This window comes from Theropithecus gelada, chromosome 9 (assembly GCF_003255815.1).
Source record: "Theropithecus gelada isolate Dixy chromosome 9, Tgel_1.0, whole genome shotgun sequence".
In the NCBI taxonomy this organism is placed as follows: Eukaryota; Metazoa; Chordata; class Mammalia; order Primates; family Cercopithecidae; genus Theropithecus; species Theropithecus gelada.
In genome coordinates, this window is record NC_037677.1 from 21542326 (window position 1) to 21563244 (window position 20919).

At 41.6% G+C, this 20919-nt stretch overlaps 1 protein-coding gene across 1 annotated transcript in view; it reads left to right on the forward strand.

Moving 5' to 3' along the window:
* MPP7 (membrane palmitoylated protein 7) overlaps positions 1–20919 on the forward strand; it is a 292930-nt gene continuing 272011 nt past the window's right edge. Inside the window, exons 1-2 of the mRNA XM_025396590.1 lie at positions 1–67; positions 19290–19471. The gene's annotated coding sequence lies outside the window, so the exon portion shown is untranslated. The remainder of the gene's footprint in view (positions 68–19289; positions 19472–20919) is intronic.

Genomic DNA, 20919 nt, shown 5'->3' on the forward strand with positions numbered 1-20919 from the left:
AAAACAGTAGCTTCACTCAGACACCGTAACCATCGTCTCATCCTGGATGCAACTGTTGTGGTTAACAGTTGAGTATTTCGTGGTGATAGGGGGTCGACTGTCATGTTCTCTCTTGTTTTGTCTAGATCATGTTATTCTTATGTATAGCATCTTGAATTAAAATGATTACTCTCATTCCGCTCTTTTGATTGTTCTAAAACTTTGTTTTAGGAATTTTTCCTCTTTCATTTCCTCCTTCATCTCACCTCCTTGATGACTCGGCCACTATTTTTTTTTGTCTTTTTTTAGACAGGGTCTCACTCTGTCACCCAGACTGGAGTGCAGTGGCATGATCTCGGCTCACTGTAACCTCCGCCTCCTGGGTTCAAGAGATTCTCCTGCCTCAGCCTCCCAAGTAGCTGGGACTACAGGCATGTGATACAATGCTTGGCTAATTTTTTTGTATTTTTTGTTTTAGTAGAGATAGGGTTTCACTATGTTGGCCAGGCTGATCTCGAACTCCTGATATCAAGTGATCCGCCCGCCTTGGCCTCCCAAAGTGTTGGGATTATAGGCATGAGTCACCGCACCCGGACCCCTTGGCTACTATTATGTCTCCACTGTGCAGCCCACACAAAAATTTCTCCGCCCAAATTTTTCATCTACATCTGGGTTTGGATGTTTGGGAGGAAACCTCTGCTTTTCCTTTGTTTCTAGATAGATTAAAAAAAATTAATTCCACCTACTTTACATGTGTCTCTCTGGGAAATGTGGCTACATGTATCTCTTTTCAAATGGAAACCGTTTCCTGGAAAATACTTGAAAAAGTTACATTGTAGAAAATTAGACTGTAATTATCTGTGCTGCCAAATTTGCACCAAACTTTAGTTGCAGTATTTCCTGCTTGTTGTAGTTTCACAAATGTGTAAGTGTTGCATAACGGAACATCTGAGACCTACATGTAACCTTTTCCTGTTACTTCTGAGTGATTTACTTCAACTGAAAATTTATGATGTGTGCTAAACAGGATAGTATAATTGCAGAACTCAAGAATCAGAATAGTGGCCAGGCGCAGTGGCTCACGCCTGTAATCCTAACACTTTGGGAGGCCGAGATGGGTGGATCACCTTAGGTCAGGAGTTCAAGACCATCCTGGCCAAATGGCAAAACCCTGTCTCTACTGAAAATACAAAAATTAGCTGGGTGTGGTGGCAGGTGCCTGCAATCTCAGCTACTCCTCAGAGGCTGGGGCAGGAGAATCGCTTGAACCTGGGAGGCAGAGGTTGCAGTGAGCTGAGATCATGCCATTGCACTCCAGCCTGGGCAACAGAGTGAAACTCCATCTCAAAAACAACAAACAAACAACAACAACAACAACAAAAAGATTTAGAATAGTGTATTCCAGAATATTGAAATTTTAACACATTAGGTAAATTAAGTAGAATTCTCACAATGCTATAAGCATAGCCTGTGTACCCAGACATGAATGGATTCAAATCTTGGATGTGTGTATCAGTTGTTGGACACTTGACATGGTTTCCTCTGTACAAGGCAAATAGGGCCAGGCATAGTGGCTCATGCCTGTAATCCCAGCACTCTGGGAAGCTGGGGTGGGAGGATTGCTTGAGGTTGGGAGTTTGTGACCAACCTGGACAACATAGTGGGTCTCCGTCTCTATCTAAAAATAAAAGAATTAGCCAGGCGTGGTGGCACGTGCTTGTGGTCCAAGCTACTTAGAAGGCTGAGGTGGGAGGATTGCTTGAGCCCAGGAATTCAAGGCTGCAGTGAGCTATGAGTGTGCCACTGCACTCCAGCCTGGATAACAGAGTGAGATCCTATCTCAAAAAATGGGGGGCAAATAATAACTTCCCTTACAGAGTTGTTTCAGAGTTAAATGTAATAACATATTGAAGAGTAAGTGCTACAATTTAAGTACTCAAAACCTGTTGATTTTATACACATGCACAATACTATGATAATGTTTTCTAGCTATACTGATTTCTAACAGGTTTATACTACTTATATTCTAATTCATGCCATTGCACTATTTGGATAATAAAATGTGTATAAACTGTGTTTAAAGTTGCTATTTGACAGTAAAATAGTAACTTTAAAACTCCCATGCTTTGAAAATTTTAAATGATATCTTTCCAACTTTAAGTTACATCATAAGTAAGAGGGGAATATAGTTAGGACAGCACTTAGAGAAATGGATGGGAAATGGACATATTGTACTCAAGATTAGCTGCTTGCAATTTATTAAACACACACACGCATGCATTTGACAAACTGGCAATGTACGTGTCTCAAACATTATCTAAGTTGCTTAAAACGTGGTGTTAACGAAATGAAGATTTGCAGCTTTTTGTAAGAAAAAAAAACTCTCCAATTTCTTCTGGTGGCTAGGAAAGGAGCTCAAGAACTGTGGTTGAAGGAATAACCCACACCAGTACCACAGCTGAATAAACAAAGCAAATGCTTGTTCAATTACCCATGAGTCAGTAGCTTTATATTCCCTTATAGATGGCAGAACATGCACTTTCTAAACGTCTAAAACCTGGAATTAGTGCCTGTGACCTCAGCAATACCAAGGAGATGAAATGTAGGGATACAAATTGTTCCCATTTCTATCTAAAGATAATATTTTTTAGGCCAGGCAAGATGGTTCATGCTTGTAATCCCAGCACTTTGGGAGGCCGAGGCGGCTGAAACACTTGAGGCCAGGAGTTCAAGACCAGCCTGGCCAATATGGTGAAATCCCATCTCTACTAAAAATACAAAAATTAGCTGGGTGTGGTGGTTTGCACCTGTAATCCCAGCTACTCAGGAAACTGAAGCAGAAGAATCGCTTGAACCCTGGAGGCAGAGGTTGCAGTGAGCCGAGATTGTGTGACTGCACTCCAGCCTGGGTGACAGCGAGACTCTGTCTTGAAAAAAAATTAATAATAATATTTTTAAGAAACCCTACAAATTGAAAATTACTTTTTAAAAATATCTGCTTTAGCTTGTGTTATAACTTTCATCACAGGGTGACTGTGTCAATTATGAGAGAGACCAACAATTAGGGTTAAATATTGTACTATCATATTGCATATGCGGTTTCTTGCCTTACAATTCATATCATAATTCGTACTTATAATTATTTAAAATAGTTTCTAAGACCTTCCCCTGCATTTGACATTAGGAACTTACCCTTCTAACTTTCTTGAGCCTCCTCCCCTCAGTGAAGTTAGTGTAGAAAGGAAGAGAAGAAGGAAGTTAATTGAAGGCAGGGCCCACTTAATGAGTAGCCACTGAGATGGGAAGCCAGAGAATGCCTAAATGGACTCTGAGCATTTTTCCCTTTTTTCATTAACTCATCAAATATATGTTGAGTACCTGCTAGATGCTAGATCCCTAGCTAGGTAAACAGCAAACAAAGTAGATAGGACTCTGCCCTCATTTAATTTAATTTTTTTTTTTTTTTTGAGACGGAGTCTTGCTCTGTCACCCAGGCTGGAGTGCAGTGGCGCGATCTCAGCTCACTGCAAGCTTCACGTCCCAGGTTCAGGCCATTCTCCTGCCTCAGCCTCCCGAGTAGCTGGGACTACAGGCGCCCGCCACCACGCCTGGCTAATTTTTTTTGTATTGTTTTTTTCAGTAGAGACGGGGTTTCACCATGTTAACCAGGATCTCCTGACCTCATCATCCGCCTGTCTCGGCCTCCGAAAGTGCTGGGATTACAGGCGTGAGCCACCGTGCCCAGCCCATTTAATTTATATTCTAGTGGGGTAGATGGTAAATAAACAAGTATGACACACATAATTTCAAATTGTCCTCATGCAACAAAATGAATAGGGTACTGTGTTAAAGAATAACAAGATGGATGAGGACAGGTGCTGTGGCTAACACCTGTAATACCAGCATTTTGGGAGGCTGAGGCAGGAGGATTACTTGAGGCTAGGGGATTGAGACTAGTCTGGGCAACATAGTGAGACTCCCATCTCTACAAAAAACAATTCTAAAAAATTAACCAGGCGTAGTGGTGTGCACCTGTAGTCCCAGCTACTTGGGAGGCTGAGGTAAGTGAATCATTTGAGTCCAGAAGTCCAATTTTACAGTGAGTTATAATTGCACCACTGCACTCCAGCCTGCGTGACAGAGCAAGATCCCATCTTAAAAAAACAAAATCAAAACCAAAAAACAAGAAAAGCAACCCCATATTTTATCCTTGATCCCCCAGTAATTCAATAAGACTATGGCTTTCTTCCTGAGTTCTAGCCAACCCATATTGCATGGGCCAAAGAGTGCTCTTAGAGGAAAAGCCACGTAAATGAAGCTTTTACCTCATTTCTTCCTGCTTTTTAAAAAAAGTCTAAAAATTTAAAAAAAAAATTCTTTTCTGTTTAAAGATGAGATCTTGCTAAGTTGCGCAGGTCAGAGCACAGTAGCTATTCGCAGGTGTGATCACAGTGCACTATTTGAACTATTTGAGCCTATTGTAGACATTTTTGAATTTCTTATCTTCCCAACTCCTGGGCTCAAGCTATCCTTCTCCTTCAGTCTCCCAAGCAGCTGGAATTACAGGTGTGTGCCATTGCACAGTTCAATTTTGACCTGATTTTAGTCACCCTCCAGTGCCTTCAAATCATTTTCAAAAACTATTTCAGCATTTATAGTTGTTGTTGAAAGGAAGCTCAGCATGATACAAGGTGCTCCACTATTACCAACATAAAAGCTCTGCAAGTAGTATTCTTGTTAGTGAGTATTGGCAGGTTTGTTTGGTAGATGCTACGTGGTACCTATTAGGAAGCTATTAACAGCACCTAACCAAATTGTCTCATTTATCCTTATTTCACCTCAAAGTAGGGAGAAAAGGAGAAGTATCACTCTTTTCACTGCACAAATGTGAAAACGCACAATAAAGAGAAGGGAGAAAGGTATTTATCATTAGAGCATTTTAGTCAATGAGCTGGGATTAGACCCCAAGCCTTTATATTTATATTGTTCTTGTTGGACAAGGTTAAAATCTATAAAGCTGTTAAAGTTAATCAGATTTATATAAATGTGCATATCCTCAGTTACTGGAAATCCTCACTTCAGATTCTACATTTTGATCATTTAATTTAAACTACAAATGAGACTCAATTTTGCATTATCCATTAGGAAAGTTTCTCAGCTGAAAAACTGTTAGAAAAGTATTAGTAAAGTAGTGGTTTTTAAGGTAACATGTAAAAATCGATACTTTTCCAAGCTCAGAATATAAAATGAAAATACCAAGTAAGAGAGACAGCATTCCCTAAGTTACAACAACAAACCAGAAACGTAAAATCCGTGGGAATTAATAAGGTAATATGCTAGAAATGTTGAGTATTTTAATGCTTTAGAGCAAGCAATGTTTTGAAATATTGATACTATCTAAATTAACCAATAAATCAAAAGATATTCCAATCAATTGAAGGCAAGGAGGGGGTTAAGGAGACTTGATAGATAAGTTTACAGGTCATTAAGAGGTTCAAGAAGTAGCCAGGGCAATTTTAGAAAAGAATGGAAAATATCAGTACCTTTATAATACATTTTACTATGTAGCACAATAAAAGTGAAATGTGTTACAATATACCACAATGGTAAAACAGTGTGGCAACATAAAAGCTATAATGGTTAAAACAGTGGGGCAGTAAAAAGAAAGAGACATGGTAATGGTATAGTGAGGACAGTACGTAGAAAAATTTAGTATATAATGAAAGTATTTCACATCAGTGTCACATGGTATTTGGACAAATAGAAAGACATTAAACAAAGCTGGATGTATACTTTTTATACCAAAATCTGTGCCAGCTCTGCAGAAAATGTAAACGCTGAAATATAACTAAAAGGTATTAGAAGAAAACATGAATCGATATAGTTATAATTTTGGTATAGTATCTTTCCAATGTAACAGAAGAGCACATAAGCCTTTCTACTCTATTTGGAATGTAAATAAACTCTTAGTCAAAAAAAAAAAAAAAGTGCTTGCTAGTTAAGGAAAAGTCTCAAGACAGAACCTCTTTTTTCCTCCCTCTGAACTATGAGTAAGCTCTTGACACCCAGAGAGAAAAAGCTAAGAATTCTACCAGAGCTCATAACTTAAACTTACAAACTTAACTAGGGCTTATAAACTTAAACTCTACTAGGGCTTATTTCACTACAGCTTATTAATCTCATCCTTGCTGTATTTAAAATTCTGTCCTACTGAAAAAGAGGGAATACTAGAGTTAATGTTCAATTTCAAGAGATTCAAAATTTAAAAACTATGAATTAGACCTCAAAAAACAGTTATTCTATACTTTTTAAGGAGCGAATTTGAACATTGAACCTTTGCATGTAGGTAAAAGTCAGTTGTCATTAGATTTGATTTTACTTATTTTTTTCTTAAAAAAATCAAAATTAAATCTGACTGAGCTGAGATATTTTTATTAGCCAAGCATCAAGACTGTATTATATTAATGAAGCACTAGAAGTTTGAGTCAAATAAGAAAAGCATTCATGGTTCTCAGCACAGAACAACACTGTACATGAGGACAAAAACGTCTTTGCTGATTGGATGGAGACAGAAGCCTGCATCAATTTCAACAACTGAAAGATACAAAAGCATTTTCTTGTTCAACAGGTCAGGGACTGAGGGAACCCCAAGTCAAATGCCATTTATTTCCTCTTATCTTGTAAGGAGTTATTATCTGAGCTCTTTCTGGTCCATGGAATTCTTCCAATCACCTCTGTTCTGAATGATACAATCAGTGCACACTCACGAATATAATGTCAGGGACAATAGCTGCTAGTGTGCTGAGCAGCCAGGCCCTGATCTGGGAATAAAAATTTCACTTGGTTCTTGACTTGAAAATTCATGTTCTAAACATGTCCCTAGATGGTCTCAGTATGATTCATCCCCATTGGTTAAAAATAGAAACCTCACTGGAAAAATAAGACCTAGATTAAACAGCTTCTGTAAAATAAATAAATAAATAAATTAGAACTCAGATAAATCCATATATTTGGGTCTTTAAAAACTGTTAAAAAAAAATCAAAGGTTGTTATTTCTCTCTTTATCCAGCTCTTCCTATTAGTCCACGAATTGAAGAAGTTCTTTATCAACTTTCTAAGCTGGTTTGCCAGTTTTTCTTTTTATGGTCAGATAAGAAGAAATATGAATTCTTTTTTTTTTTCTAGCTGCAATTTTTTTTTCAATTCTTTTGCTAATGACAGTCCAATGAATTTGCAATGAGCTAGGTAGAAGGGTTAATATTTACATTTTTAATATCTCTTTCCAAAACAGCTTCTCACAGTTTAGGTAAGACTTTTTTTTTTTTTTTTTTTTACCTCTTTGACAAGTTGAAATCAAAACCTGAGAGGATCTAAGACTTCCCAGCTCCTAGTTTGGACTTTGCTGGATTCTGAGCTATTTTTACCCCTGGCTTAGAGCCATCTGGTTTCCCTTTGAAGGTTCACGTTGGTGTTTTTCGCTGCAGCTGGTCACATGTGCTTTACTTTCCCAAGTAAATGCTGGTGACCTGGGGAGGAATGTGTCCAGACTCTGCTGGCATCTTGGCCTCACCATATCCTTCCCTGGTCATTGATACCGTTCCTAGTCATGGCTGAGTCCTGGGCTTAGTGGCCACTAACACTTCAGCTCTTTCTTGCATCTAAGCATTGAAGCTTTTTCTGGTCTATGGGATTTAATAGAATGTCAGTGTGGCAGACAGAGCCCGGGAGCTGGGGTTCGCAAACTCTCTGGTGAACCGACTGGCATGTACCCTGGCAATGTGGCCCAGCACTTTCTGCCACTTGGCTTTGCTGTTGAGAGCATTGTGCCAGGTGAATGTTAAGGAGCCGAGTGCCTTGTCACAGTAAAACTATGCGGTGGACAGGCAATTTTAAAAATGTATTTTCAAGGCTGACTTAGGGGAAAGAATAAATCATCTTACCATGTGACATTAGCCTTAGCCAGGGCTTGCTCTGCTGATGGCTGTAACTTAGCACTGCCAAGAAAGTCCTTCTAATGATCTGGACTCCTTTGTTTGTCTTTTCCTTTTTAAAATTGAGCCTGGAGCATTGACTGTCACCATTTGTAGAAGTATAAGTTTCTTTGCCTTATCAACACCTTCCTTCAATTAATATTTATAGAGTGCCTGAAGGATCGATGTTGTACCCACACCTCTGACTTCTCACGTTTACAATTGGCAGCAAGGAGGAACAGCAGCTGCTTTCATTTGTACCAGCCCTTCTCTGCAAGACGAACAGTGGTCTTTGTATTCTGCCACACTGATTGATTTCCTAAAGGTCTTTTGGTGACAGTGCCTCCTGGAAGTACAGAAAAGCCCCAATAATTGATATGGGATTATATACATAAAAATAAGAGATTTTCACAACTGAAAAACATTTCTCTGCATTGTCACATCTACCCCAAATCTTTGGTGTGCAGCTCCAGAATAGGGTAACCACATACAGAAAGCAGTGAGCTTGTATATGCCTGGAGATGGAGAAGAATGGGCTATGCTGTGTCCTATAAAGTTAACTTAATTGCTGCAGCCAGATTTTTCTCTTTAATGATTTCTTTTTCTTTTTTCTTTTCTTTTTTTTTTTTTTTTTTTTTTGAGATGAGGTCTCATTCTCTCACCCTGGCTGGAGTGAAGTGGTATGACCATAGCACATACCATAGTATGATCATAGCAGCCTTGAACTCCTGAGCTGAAGCAATCCTCCCACTTCAGGCTCCAGAGTAGCTGGGACTACAGGTGTTCACCACCATGCCTGGCCAATTTTTAAATTTTTTGTAGAAATGTGGTCTTGCGGCCGGGCGCGGTGGCTCATGCCTGTAATCCCAGCACTTTGGGAGGCTGAGTCAGGTGGATCATTTGAGGCCAGGAGTTTGAGACTAGTGTGGCCAGCATGGGAAAACCCCGTCTCTACTAAAAATACAAAAATTAGCCGGGTATGGTGGCGCATGCCTGTAATCCCAGCTATTTGGGAAGTTGAGGCAGGAGAATCCCTTGAACTGGGTGAACTGGGGAGACAGATGTTGCAGCGAGCTGAGATCATGCCACTGCACTCCAGCTTGGGCAACAGAGCAAGACTTGGTCTCAAAAAAAAAAAAAAGAAAGAAAGAAAACGAGTGAAATGGGGTATTACTATGTTGCCCTGGTTGGTCTCAAACTCCTGTCCTCAAGTGGTCCTCCTGCCTCTGCCTTCTAAAGTGCTGAGATTACAGGCATGAGCCACCGCACCTGGCCAAAAATGTTCTTAATATTATTACAAGTCATTCCTTATTCCCTAGATATCTTTTATTACAAATGCTTCTACTACTTATTACAATACTACTTTCAACTACTAGCTAATGTTATTGACTCTGACCATGAGGCAAGCTCTGTGCTAAGCCACATACTGTACAGTGGTTAAGAACACAGGCAGCTGGCACAGTAGCTCACACCTGTAATCCCAGAACTTTGGGAGGCCAAGGCAGGAGGATCACTTGAGCTCAGGAGTTCAAGACCAGCCTGGGCAATATAGTGGGACCTCCATCCCTACAAAATATATTAAAATTAGCCAGGTAAAGTGGCATGTCTGTAGTCCCAGCCACTTGAGAGGCTGAGGTGGGAGGATCACTTGAATCGGGGAGGTCCAGGCTTCAGTGAGCCGTGAACACAGGCTTTGGAACTGGCCTATTGGTTCAGATCTCAGTTCTATCACTTATAGACTTAGGCAAGTCAACTAACCTCTCTGTGCCTCAGTTTCTTCATCTGTTAAAAAGGGGCTAATAACCGATCTCCTAGGATTTATAGAGAGGATTAGATTCACTCTGCGATGTATAAACCAGTGGGTAGGGTTCTGGATACTTGGGAACTTGAATGGGAAAAATTAATTACATCTGTGCCCATCAGTTTTTCAAAGTCGTGGTATTGTTAAACCTATCTCCAGTTCTCATTATTAAATGTATTTAAAAAGAAGCATCTTTATTACCGTATTACTTTTTATTCTTTTGGCAGCTGTCTCAGTATATTTTGTTATCCTATATGTTCTATTTTGTGCATATAGAATTCTTATTCTGAGAAGGAGTGGAGAGGCTCCGCTAAATTGCCAGAAGCGCCTGTAGTGCAGAAAAATTAAAGAACCCTTGAGTGAAAATATGTGCCAAGTACTTAGAACTATTCCTGGTACATAATAATCATACTATCTGCGTTTGCTATTGTCTTAGTCTGTTTGAGCTTCTATAACAAAACACCATAGCCTGGGTAGCATCCAGATTACAGAAATTTCTTTCTTGCAGTTTTAGAGACTGGGAAGTCCAAGATCAAGGCGCTAGCAGATTTGGTGTCTGGGGAGGGCCTGTTGCCTGGTTCATAGACGGTGTCTTCTCTCTGTGTCCTCACATGGCAGAGGGACCAGGGAGCTTTCTGGGGCCTCTTTCAGTACAGTACTAGTCCCCTTCAGAAGCTTCATGACCTGGTCACAGCCCCAAAGACCCTACCTCCTAATGTTATCAACTTGGGGGTTAAGATTTCAACCTATGAATTTTGGCAGTAGACATTCAGATCATCACAGCTATTGTTATTATCTCATTTTAGTCCTCATAATAACTTAAGAGGTGAATATGGCTATTATCATCTCACTAGGATATATGGTTATGAAGGCGGATACTTTCACTGTTTTGTTCATTGTGTATCCCTAGAACCCAAAATGTGTATGGCACATAGTAGATATTTAATAATATCTAATGAATGCCTGCATCCCAATTTTGCAAAGAGGACAGCAGGGCTTAAAGAGGTGGCATATCATACCATATTCAGTCACCCTGCATCCAAGCCATCAAGCTCCATCAATGTGGCTCCAGGACTGGAGACTGAACTTCATTCATTGTCTCCCAGTCATTTCATGACACTCTCTCTCTCTCTTTTTTTTTTTTTTGTAGCAACAGGGTCTTGTTATGTTGCCCAGGCTGGTCTAGAACTCCTGGCCTCAAGCAATCCCTTCCCCTAAGCCTCCCCAAGTACTGGGATTACAGGTTTGAGCCACTGTGCCTAACCCATTTCACAATTGTTAGAGCAGCAATTTTTTCCTAAGCTTAGAACTTGCATACTGGGGAAAACAAAGCCCAATTTTGGCTGGGATTTCTTTCTTTCTTTTTTTTTTTTTTCTGAGACAGAGTCTCACTCTGTTGCCTACGCTAGAGTACAATGGTGCGATCTGAGGTCATTGCAGCCTCCAACTCCTGGACTCAATTGATCCTCCTACCTTAACCGCTCAAGTAGCTAGGACCACAGGTGTACACCACCAAGCCCAGCAGATTTATTTTTCTTTTTTGTAGAGATGGGTCTTATTATGTTTCCCAGGCTGGTCTCGGACTCCCGGCTCAAGCAATCTGCCTGTCTTGACCTCCCAGAGTGCTGGAACTACAGGGGACTTCTTAATGAAACAATGGAGGCAGAAGGTGACTTTGAGATGATGTACAGAACTGAGCAACCCCAATCTCACCAGGTCTTATCAATAATTTAACACAAATAAAATCATATCAACATGTGAGTGCTCCTAGCTTTCCCCTCACACATCTGCTAAATGAAATTTTGTCTTCTTCAGCTTGGTTCGTGGGTTTCTGTGGTGCAGGATCTGGGCTTGGAGAAACTGGAGAAGTGACAGAGTGTGGCTGTGCTCCGGGAAGGACTGAGTTTTACCCCTGGGAAAGGCCAAACAGTAGAAATCAAAGGAAAGAGACAGTGGCAAGGAGAGACAAGACCCACAAGAGCAGGGTGTCAATGAGAGCCAAAAGTAACAGAGAGAGGTTGGGGCCTGGCTGCCTTTCTTTTTTTTTTTTTTTTTTTTTTTTTTTGAGACGGAGTCTCGCTCTGTCGCCCAGGCTGGAGTGCAGTGGCCGGATCTCAGCTCACGGCAAGCTCCGCCTCCCGGGTTTACGCCATTCTCCTGCCTCAGCCTCCCGAGTAGCTGGGACTACAGGCGCCCGCCACCTTGCCCGGCTAGTTTTTTGTATTTTTTAGTAGAGGCGGGGTTTCACCGTGTTAGCCAGGATGGTCTCGATCTCCTGACCTCGTGATCCGCCCGTCTCGGCCTCCCAAAGTGCTGGGATTACAGGCTTGAGCCACCGCGTTGGCTGCCTTTCTATGGAGAGTGGTTTTTCAGGTGGGGAGAGAGGGTTTTTCAATGACTTTTGTGCAAATCTTCTGATCCTTCAAGAGTCATAAGCATATATATATATATATATATTTTTTTTTTTTTTTAGAAAACAGGACAAATGTTAATAACTTGAACTTGACAACCTCTGATCTAATGTTTATTTTAATACTACTTCTTCAGGGCAGGAACCACAAAGACATCTAGGTTTTATACGGATAGTAATATCCAATCTGTTTCAGCAACACACAATCTCCACCTGTACTTGATCTCTTATTCCCACTTCTCCTTGCCATGGTCAAGTGCCTGCTAAGTTGATTGCAAGTCCTGGAGTGCAGGGCTCCTTATATAAATGGAATGTTTGTCACGTCCCTGGATCTGTGACTCATTTTCTCACATGGCCCCAAAGTGGTACAAAATGCATCTAATGTCTTTCCAAGGTTCCTCAGAAAAGCAGGTTTTTATCTTCTGTGAGTATCTATACAGCTAAACACACACACACACACACACGCACGCGTCTACAAAAACAAGTCATAGCTTACAGATATAATGCAGTCTAAGTAAATTCTCTAAAAATTTTCTGGCTAGGCGTGGTGGCTCACACCTGTAATCCCAGCACTTTGGGAAGCCGAGGTGGGTGGATCACCTGAGGCCAGGAGTTCGAGACCAGCCTGGCCAACATGGTGAAACCCCATCTCTACTAAAAAATTTAAAAATTAGCCGGCTGTGGTGGCACATACTTGTAGTCCCAGCTACTCAGGAGGCTGAGGCAGGAGAATCACTTGAACCTGGGAGGTGGAGGTTGCAGTGAGTTGAGATCACACCACTGCACTCCAGCCTGGGTGACGAGCAAGACCCTGTCTCAAAAACAAAAAACAAAACAATTTCTGTTAAACAATACCCTAATCTGAAGGATTTAGAATGGCAGTGAAGGGTTTTGACTTTGACATGAGGAAGACCAGTTTGACTCCCAGCTCTGCCATTTATTCATCATCTAAATTTGAGCAATTGAAATAATTGCTCTAGCCTCAGTTTTCTCACCTATACAATGGGAATAATAACATCTATCCCATGATGTCTATTGTAAGGACCGCATACAATAATACAGGAAGATGTGTATTGCGTGTTCTCTGTTACTATTACTTAACATGGAACAATTTAGATGTTTGGAGCAATAACATGAAAACAGATTTTCTCATATGGTGCTTATTTTCATATCTAAAATTAACTTTTTTTCATTTGTTTTCCAGAACAATCTGCCCCAAATATATATCCTAGTCTCTATTTTTTTTTTTGCAGGAGAGGAAACTACATATATATTTGAGATGTCAGCTTTTCTTTCTGGTTTCTACCAGCCCCATTAATGTTTCAAACCTTTCAGATTCAAGTGTTGGCCTGAGCTATGGCTCTGGGAGTGAGGACCTGCCTATCTCCCCATTGGGGAAGAAGCTTCTCCAAGCACCGTGCATTGTCAGAGTGGGCACGGAGCCTGAGCGTGTCCTGTGCCATGCATAGCTCTGGGGGACACTCTGTCTGCCCCTGAATTGCCTCACTGTTACAGTTAAGAAGATGAACCTCATCAGGGGCTATTACCAGTGCTGCCTTTTGTTCTAAACCACTGCAAAGGAACAAAACAAACAAACAAAAAACTGCAGTAGTTTTAAAAATTCGAAGTGGAGAAATAGGAGATGTAGGCTTGATGTAGATATTAAGTAATTATTCTAAATTAGTGAAAACTGACAACTGAACATCACTGATTATGAAACAAAGATTTGGGACCCCCCACCCCAAATAATGAAGAGTTATGTCAAGTAAAATTGATATGAAACATTGTGCAGTGATTTCAAGTTGACCCCCCTTCCACTGTTGATAAGTACTTGTCGCTTCGATAGTTTTATGTCTATTTTTTTCTTAAGAAGGCTTATTCTAAAGGTCCTCTTTTCACTATCATTGTAAAAACTAAAATAATAATTTTAATTATTTGACTTTGAAATAGTCTTTTTTTCCCCCCTATCAGATTAATCATCCTAAAATACCATTTTCCTGACAAGCTAAAAAAAAAAAAATCTTCAGTAACTCCTATTGATTTTAGGATCTGGTCCAAATTTCCCAGCCTGACAATCTAGGTCATTCCATGACTGTCCAACCCTTCCCTACAGAAATGTTTTGTTCCAGCTGGCATCCTCATCTCCTTCAGACATATACAGCTCATTGCTGTCTCAAACCTTTTATTTGTGATGCATCCCAAAAGGAATGCTGCCTTCCAGGGTACCTTCTCGGCCCATTTCTCTCCTTAAACTAGTTTCTTTCTCTTCAATTCCCGTTGATATCTCACACGTTATCTTCTCCAGAGACACTAACTGACTCCTTTACATAGAGGCGTTCAGTGTGTGACTGGGGAATAGAAGTAACGGGCCTCCCTTGGGAACGTCAACAGAGCAGTTTCCCTTACTGAGGCAATAGAGGGCACCGAAAGAATAATTTGGGTGAATAACATACATTTTTTTTTGAGACAAAGTCTCTCTCTGTTGCCTTGTCTCAGCCCACTGCAACTTCTGTCTCCTGGGCTCAAGATATCCTCCTGCCTCAGCCTCCTGAGTAGCTGGGACCACAGGTGTGCACCACCACACCCAGCTAATGTTGTGTATTTAGGTAGAGATGGGATTTCTCCATGTTGCCCAGGGTGGTCTCGAACTCCTGGCCTCGAGTGATCCACCTGCCTTGGTCTCCCAAAGTGCTGGGATTACAGACATGAGCTACCGTGCCTGGCTACAATGTGTATTTTTATAAATGGCAGTGTCAACATTTAAATAACCCCTCTGAATTTATGTCCTGAATTTACTGAACTGTAGCCAAATGTAAGTCACAATACAGTTAACTGAATATATACAATCTCTCTCTCTCTCTCTCTCTCTCTCTGTTTTTTCCAGACCACCATGCTGGGCTAATTTTTGTATTTTTTTGTAGAGACAGGGTTTTGCCATGTTGCCTAGACTGGTCTTGAACTCCTAGGCTCAAGCAATCCACCTGCCTCAGTCTCCCAAAGTGCTGGGATTACAGATGTGAGTCACCATGCTGGCCTAAAATTCCCATCTAGGAAGATACAACATTGATATGGTTTGGCTCTGTGTACCCGATCAAATCTCATGTTGAAATGTAATCCCCAGTGTTGGTGGAGGAACCTGGTGGGTGATTGGATCATGGGGTGGATTTTCCCCTTGCTGTTCTCATGACAGTGAGGGAGTTCTCATGAGAGCTGGTTGTTTAAAACTGTGTAGCACCTGGCCCTTCACCCTCTTCCTCCCACTCTGGCCATGTAAGACATGGCTGCTTCCCATTCACCCTCTGCCATGATTGTAAGTTTCCTGAGGCCTCCTCAGTCATGCCTCCTGTATAGCCTGTGGAACTGTGAGCCAATTAAAACTCTTCTTTATGTATTACTCAGTCTCAGGTATTTCTTCATAGCAGTGTAAGAACAGACTAATACAAACATGCAAATATTTTTCAAGGAAAAATATGTCTTTGATATAGATTTTTAAAGCATCATATTACATTTACAAATTGGTTCTTTCACAAATAGAAGTTATAAACTGCTTCTTGCAATATAACTTGTGAAGGGAAAACACACGCTGCTTGTCTACAGAGGGTGTATGAGATTTGAATTTGGCTTCACTTAAGTAAGGCAAGTAAAAAACCTTTCCATCATCCGACAACTAGAAAGGCAGGGCTATGTATCTAAGAGTACTTTCACAAGAATAATCCTATTGCTTTTCTTTTCTTTTTTTTGTTTTATTTTATTTTATTTTATTTTTGAGACGGAGTCTCGCTTTGTTGCTCAGGCTGGAGTGCAGTGGCGCAATCTCAGCTCACTGCAAGCTCTGCCTCCCAGGTTCACGCCATTCTCCTGCCTCAGCCTCCTGAGTAGCTGGGACTACAGGCACCCACCACCACGCCAGGCTAATTTTTTGTATTTTTAGTAAAGACGGGGTTTCACCGTGTTAGCCAGGATGGTCTTGATCTCCTGACCTCATGATCCGCCCGCCTAGGCCTCCCAAAGTGCTGGGATTACAGGCATGAGCCACTGCGCCCGGCCTTCTTTTGTGTTTTGATATGGAGTGTCGCTCTTGTCACCCAGGCTGGAGTGCAGTGGTGTGATCCCAGCTCACTGCAATCTCTACCTCCCAGGTTCAAGCGATTCTCCGGCCTCAGCTTCCTGGGTAGCTGGGATTACAGGCACATGCCACCATGTCCAGCTAATTTTTGTATTTTTAGTAGAGATGGATTTCACCACGTTGGCCAGGCTGGTCTCGAACTCCTGACCTCAAGTAATCAACCTACCTTGGCCTCCCAAAGTGTTGGGATTACAGGAGTGAGCCACCACACCTGATCCCTATTGCTTTTCAGTACAGAAGCTTGATGTGGGCTGGTGCACTATGTTATGTTATGCAGAGAAGGGAGAAGAAACAAGCATCAATGGAGACCTCATTATCTGTCAGGCACTGTGCTCAGTACTTTGAAGTGTTGTCTCATTTAATGATCATAACATCCCTGTTCCATGGGTGTTATTATTTCCTCTGTTATGGTTGAGGAAATTCCAATTATAGATCAGTCCAAGAGTGGGATTCTTTATTTCAGTTCAAAGTAAACAAAATCGTGATTTCCCATGGTAGTTGGAATGCCCGCTCTTTTGGGAGAAGTATATATAGTGAGGCATGAAAGTAAGTTTAAGGTTGCCAAGGCTCTAGATAGATGACACATGCTTATAATAGGCGATGGCACCCGGAACAACAGCATATGGTTGTGCAGCTTGTGTACTGCACAGGGCACTGCAGTCATGGCGTAAGCACCACACGTTTGTATTTTTATTATGACACATTCCTGGCAGATGTCAGTGAAGTGTCTTGCTCTAATCAAAGCAGCATAGCATAAGAATTTTCCAACAAATGGAAGGAAAGCATCTTGAGGAAGGGTGCCTTTTCCTAATTTGTGCCAAGGCAGCAACTGCTTGGATCAGGCATGGTGGCCACCCTGAAATCATGACCTACCCCATGCCTCTCCTAGCTGGTCTGTATTAAACTCACTTCCCTGCCACTGTATCAGTGTGGTGAAATTTGCAAGGTTGCTATTACATGTGACTACTTTAGACTTTTCCTTTAATATGGTTTTATTTAAAAATAAAAGGAATTTTGGTTAGAAATCAGGAGAGTTGACACGACTACTTGGGAGCTAAATCAATCTTTACTGAAAACAATTTTTTACCCTATATATTTTGATACAGGGTCTTGTTATGTCATCCAGCCTGGGATGCAATGGTGTGGTCACAGCTCACTGCAGCCTCGAACTCTTGAGCTCAAGCAGTCTTCCTGCTTCAGCCTCGCAAGTAGCTGAGGCTACAGGCACGCACCACCATGCCTAGCTTTTTTTTTTTTTTTTTTTTTTTTTTTTTTGGTAGAGATGGGCTCTCTCTGTGTTGCCCAGGTTGGTCTCGGACTTCTGGTCTCTAGCGAACCTCCCACCTTGGCCTCCCAAAGTGCTGGGATTACAGGTGTGAGCCATTGTGTCCAGTCAAATAAACAATTTTTATATATCTTGATTTCTTAAAATTTTGTAAATTCTGGGATTAGCATAGAAGCTTTTCTAGCATGTATAAATGGCAGATGCTAATGACAAGGATGCTCTTTGTTTTGGAATATCTGGCCTTAATTTTTAGGATATTGACTTCATCAGAGTAGCCTTTCTCTTGCATCACCTTCTTGGCATTTCAGAACTTTCTGACTCACAGTTCTTCCCCCTTTTATGAAAATGGTCACTTATACCCATGTGTGGGTACAGCAGCAGAATTCTCCCACAGAACCCTGACCAGGACTCACAGATCCAGGCTCTGACTCCTCCCCAGGCTGAAGTAATGAGCTTTTCTCTTGACACATTTGGAATATGGAACAGAGAGACTCAAAGCCTGACAGAGGACAGAGCTGAGTCACGTTAAAGGCAGCGCGGTATGGGAAAGAGCAGCTGAAAACTTAACTTTTCCTACTCAAGTCTTGCGGGTTCAAATCTTCCACTGATTCCTTGAGACACACCAGTATCCTTCATATGCGTGTCTATACACAAGTCCATACATATATATCATGTTTAAAATAGACTTTATTTTTTGGAACAGTTTTAGATTTACAAAAAAATTGATAGTACAGAGAGGTCCCACGTGCTCTGCTCCTAGTTTCCCTTACTATAAACATATTGCTATGGTGCATTTGTTATAATTAATGAATCAGTACTGGTGCATTGCTAGCAACTAAAGTCCATACATTATTCACATTTTCTCAGGTTTTTTTTTTTTTTTTTTTTTTCTGAGACGGAGTATCACTCTGTTGCCCAGGCTGGGGTGCAGTGGCACGATCTCAGCTTACTGCAGGTTCTGCCTCCTGGGTTCAAGTGATTCTTCTGCCTCAGTCTCCTGAGTAGCTGGGATTACAGGTGTGCCACCACGCCTGGCTAATTTTTGCAATTTTAGTAGAGATGGGGTTTCACCACGTTGGCCAGGCAGGTCTCGAACGCCTGACCTCAAGTGATCTGCCTGCCTCGGCCTCCCAAAGTGCTGGGATTACAGGCATGCGCCACCGTGTCCGGCCACATTTTCTCAGTTTTTATGTGATATCCTTTTACTGTTTCAGGATCCTATCCAGGGTACCACATTACATTTACTTGTTGAGTCTCTTCAAGTTATGGCAGTCTCTCAACTATGTCCATCTCAGACTTTCCTTGTTTCTGATGACCTTGGCAATATTAGGGAGTACTGGTCAAGTGTTTTGTAAAATGCCCCTTGACTGGCATTTGTCTGATATTTTTCTCATGATGGGGGTTAGGGGTTTAGGGGAGGAAGGCCATGCACACAGACAACATGACTTCTCGCCACTGTTGATGTTGACCTTGATCAGCTGGGTGAGATAGTGCTGGTCACGTTTTCCCACTGTAAAGTTACTCTCCCCACTCCCCTTTCTGTGCTACACTCTTGGAAGGAGGTCACTATGGGCAGCCACACTTAAGGGATGGGGAGGTATTCTTCACCTCTCTGAGGATGGAGTATTTACACAAACAACTTAAAATTCTTCTACATGGGTGATTTGTCTCTTCTCCCAGCAACATACGTATTTTTAATTTATATTACCTTGAAACAGTTCCTGTAGCTTTCAACAACTAAAAGAAGCCCTTACAAACCATCCAGTTCAGGAGATGCGAACTCAAATGTCTGCAGTGGCCAGGAGGGAAGTGGGAGGATGAGTGAAGTCAGTGGGCAGGGTGCGCCACAGACTGCAAAGCACGTGCCAGCTTGAAAAGGGGGCACAATGCTCTGCTTCAGGTAAACACTGCCACATGGAGGTGTGGGTCAACCTGCCCTTCCTTCCTTCCTTCCTTCCTTCCTTCCTTCCTTCCTTCCTTCCTCCCTCCCTCCCTCCCTCCCTCCCTCCCTTCCTTCCTTCTTCTGTTTCTCTTTCTATCTTTCTTTCACAAGGTCTCCAGGTTGTCACTCAGGCTGGAGTGCAGTTGTGCAATCACAGCTTGCTGCAGCTTTAAACTCCTGGGCTCAGGCAATCTTTCTGCCCCAGCCTCCTGGGTAGCTGGTTCTACAGGTGTGTACCACCATACCTTGCTAATTTTTATATTTTTTGTAGATATCGGGTCTTGCTATGTTGCTCAGGGTGGCCTTAAACTCCCAACCTCAAGTGATTCTCCTGGCTTCCCAAAGTGCTGGGATTACAGGTGTGAGGCACCGTGCCTGGACTTTTTTCTTAAAAATAGAAACCTGTGAGTTGAACTTTTCCATGAAATCTCCTGATTCTGAAATGTTGGCAACAAATCAAACTTTCTAGAAACTTTGTGCTCACCCTGAATAACTTCAGTTTGTAACTTCTTGGGTAGATGAATCACTGCACATAAATTATTAACAAGGAAATGGCCTCAGAAAAGTCAATGAGATGTCCGAGCTACAGCACTAGCTTTAGTGTCTGAGGTAGAATTGTCATTCAGTCTTCCAATCTTACTGAACATGCTTCTCCTTTGGAGATTCTTCAACAGTTTGCGATTGTTCTCAAAATCATTTGGACTTCATTCTAGATTCACTGCCTTTAGTGAACATACGTGGAAGCCGGAACTCCTGCAACACCAGCTCTTTCATCAAGCCCACTCGAGGAAGTGGTGCCATCAGTCCTATTCAGAAACTATGTGCCTTGTTTTTCTTTGTTTCCTGCTGCATTCTACAGTTCATTTGCTCGTATAATCTTTATGTTACACTGGAGACAGACAGGGCCTCAGGCAAATAGACAACGATTTTGTCTGTTTTGACAACGATTGCAAATGCACAAATAGAATTCTGTGAACTCTGAGAGGCTATGGATTTTGGCCTAAACATGTTTGTATTCTTTCCCACTAATCCAGAACCCACCACACTACCTGGCACATAGTAGGTGCTCAGTAAATGTTCGTTGAATGAATGACGGTCATTAATGACTGAAGATGAAGTATCGTCAACACATAATAATATTGACAGAACCTAAGACAAATCAAATAGTGTGGAAATTAGAATATTTAGCATTTGCTAACAGGAGCCAGCCATTCTAAAATAGCACAGAAGCTCTTAGTTTGAAAGGTTATTCAGTGCTGGGCATAGTGGCTCATGCCGGTAATCCCAGCATTTTGGGAGGCCAAGGAAGGAGGACCACTTGAGCCCAGGAGTTTAAGACCAGCCTGGGCAACATGGCAAAACCCTGTCTCTATGAAAAAAAAAAAAAATTAGCCAGTTATGGTGGC